We start from the raw sequence: 3,319 nt of genomic DNA, 5'->3' as shown, positions 1-3,319 counted from the left end.
TATGTACAGTCCCCTACAGTCCATCCCTCCCCTACACAGTCCATCCATCCACTATGTCTCCTACAGTCCATCCACTATGTCTCCTACAGTCCATCCACTATGTTCCCTACAGTCCATCCACTATGTCTCCTACAGTCCATCCACTATGTCTCCTACAGTCCATCCACTATGTCTCCTACAGTCCATCCACTATGTCTCCTACAGTCCATCCACTATGTCTCCTACAGTCCATCCACTATGTCTCCTACAGTCCATCCACTATGTCTCCTACAGTCCATCCACTATGTCTCCTACAGTCCATCCACTATGTCTCCTACAGTCCATCCACTATGTCTCCTACAGTCCATCCACTATGTTTCCTACAGTCCATCCACTATGTCTCCTACAGTCCATCCACTATGTCTCCTACAGTCCATCCACTATGTCTCCTACGTTCCCTACAGTCCATCCACTATGTCTCCTACAGTCCATCCACTATGTCTCCTACAGTCCATCCACTATGTCTCCTACAGTCCATCCACTATGTCTCCTACAGTCCATCCACTATGTTCCCTACAGTCCATCCACTATGTCTCCTACAGTCCATCCACTATGTCTCCTACAGTCCATCCACTATGTCTCCTACAGTCCATCCCTACAGTCCATCCACTATGTCTCCTACAGTCCATCCACTATGTCTCCTACAGTCCATCGACTATGTCTCCTACAGTCCATCCACTATGTCTCCTACGTTCCCTACAGTCCATCCACTATGTCTCCTACAGTCCCTACAGTCCATCCACTATGTCTCCTACAGTCCATCCACTATGTCTCCTACAGTCCATCCACTATGTCAGTCCATCCACTATGTCTTTCCTACAGTCCATCCACTATGTCTCCTACAGTCCATCCACTATGTTCCCTACAGTCCATCCACTATGTCTCCTACAGTCCATCCACTATGTTCCCTACAGTCCATCCACTATGTCTCCTACAGTCCCTACAGTCCATCCACTATGTCTCCTACAGTCCATCCACTATGTCTCCTACAGTCCATCCACTATGTCTCCTACGTTTCCTACAGTCCATCCACTATGTCTCCTACAGTCCATCCACTATGTTCCCTACAGTCCATCCACTATGTCTCCTACAGTCCATCCACTATGTCTCCTACAGTCCATCCACTATGTCTCCTACAGTCCATCCACTATGTCTCCTACAGTCCATCCACTATGTCTCCTACAGTCCATCCACTATGTCTCCTACAGTCCATCCACTATGTCTCCTACAGTCCATCCACTATGTCTCCTACAGTCCATCCGCTATGTCTCCTACAGTCCATCCACTATGTCTCCTACAGTCCATCCACTATGTTTCCTACAGTCCATCCACTATGTCTCCTACAGTCCATCCACTATGTCTCCTACAGTCCATCCACTATGTTCCCTACAGTCTATCCACTATGTTCCCTACAGTCCATCCACTATGTCTCCTACAGTCCATCCACTATGTCTCCTACAGTCCATCCACTATGTTTCCTACAGTCCATCCACTATGTCTCCTACAGTCCATCCACTATGTCTCCTACGTTCCCTACAGTCCATCCACTATGTCTCCTACAGTCCATCCACTATGTCTCCTACAGTCCATCCACTATGTCTCCTACAGTCCATCCACTATGTCTCCTACAGTCCATCCACTATGTCTCCTACGTTCCCTACAGTCCATCCACTATGTCTCCTACAGTCCATCCACTATGTCTCCTACAGTCCATCCACTATGTCTCCTACAGTCCATCCACTATGTCTCCTACAGTCCCTACAGTCCATCCACTATGTCCCCTACAGTCCATCCACTATGTCTCCTACAGTCCATCCACTATGTCTCCTTCAGTCCATCCACTATGTCTCCTACAGTCCATCCACTATGTCTCCTACGTTCCCTACAGTCCATCCACTATGTCTCCTACGTTCCCTACAGTCCATCCACTATGTCTCCTACAGTCCATCCGCTATGTCTCCTACAGTCCATCCACTATGTCTGCTACAGTCCATCCACTATGTCTCCTACAGTCCCTACAGTCCATCCACTATGTCTCCTACAGTCCATCCACTATGTCTCCTACAGTCCATCCACTATGTTCCCTACAGTCTATCCACTATGTTCCCTACAGTCCATCCACTATGTCTCCTACAGTCCATCCACTATGTCTCCTACAGTCCATCCACTATGTCTCCTACAGTCCATCGACTATGTCTCCTACAGTCCATCCACTATGTCTCCTACGTTCCCTACAGTCCATCCACTATGTCTCCTACAGTCCATCCACTATGTCTCCTACAGTCCATCCACTATGTCTCCTACAGTCCATCCACTATGTCTCCTACAGTCCATCCACTATGTCTCCTACAGTCCATCCACTATGTCTCCTACAGTCCATCCACTATGTCTCCTACAGTCCATCCACTATGTCTCCTACAGTCCATCCACTATGTCTCCTACAGTCCATCCACTATGTCTCCTACAGTCCATCCACTATGTCTCCTACAGTCCATCCACTATGTCTCCTACAGTCCATCCACTATTTTATTTTTTTATTTTATTTTACCTTTATGTAACTAGGCAAGTCAGTTAAGAACAAATTCTTAATTTCAATGAAGGCCTCGGACCTTGTACCTTGTCAGCTCGGGGGTTTGAACTTGCAACCTTCCTGTTACTAGTCCAACGCTCTAACCACTAGGCTACCATGCCGTTCCTCTCCTCCCCCGTCCCTCTCCTCGCCCCATCCCTCGCCTCGCCCCGTCCCACTCCTCGCCCCGTCCCTCTCCTCTCCCCGTCCCTCTCCTCGCCCGTCCCTCTCCCCTCCTCCCCCGTCCCTCTACAGTCTCTCCTCTCCCCGTCCCTCTCCTCGCTATCGTCCCTCTCCGCCCGTCCCTCTCCTCGCCCCGTCCCTCTCCTCTCCCCGTCCCTCTCTCGCCCGTCCCTCTCCTCTCCTCGCCCCGTCCCTCTCCTCTCCTTGCCCCGTCCCTCTCCTCTCCTCTCCCCGTCCCTCTCCTCGCCCCTCTCCTCTCCCGTCCCTCTCCTCTCCTCGCCCAGTCCCTCTCCTCTCCCCGTCCATCCCTATGTCCCTCTCCCATGTTCCTACAGTCCATCCCTCTCCTCTCCCCGTCCTCTCCCTCTCCTTGCCCCGTCCTCTCTCTCCCGTCCCTCTCCTCGCCCCGTCCCTCTCCTCTCCCCGTCCCTCTCTCTCCTTGCCCGTCCCTCTCCTGTCTCCCCGTCCCTCTCCTCTCCCGTCCCTCTCCTGTCCCGTCCCTCTCCTCTACAGTCCCCCGTCCCTCCT

The sequence above is a fragment of the Oncorhynchus nerka genome, linkage group LG19 (assembly GCF_034236695.1).
Source record: "Oncorhynchus nerka isolate Pitt River linkage group LG19, Oner_Uvic_2.0, whole genome shotgun sequence".
Lineage (NCBI taxonomy): Eukaryota > Metazoa > Chordata > Actinopteri > Salmoniformes > Salmonidae > Oncorhynchus > Oncorhynchus nerka.
The sequence above is the reverse complement of the archived record's forward strand: the minus strand, read 5'-3'. Positions refer to the sequence as shown.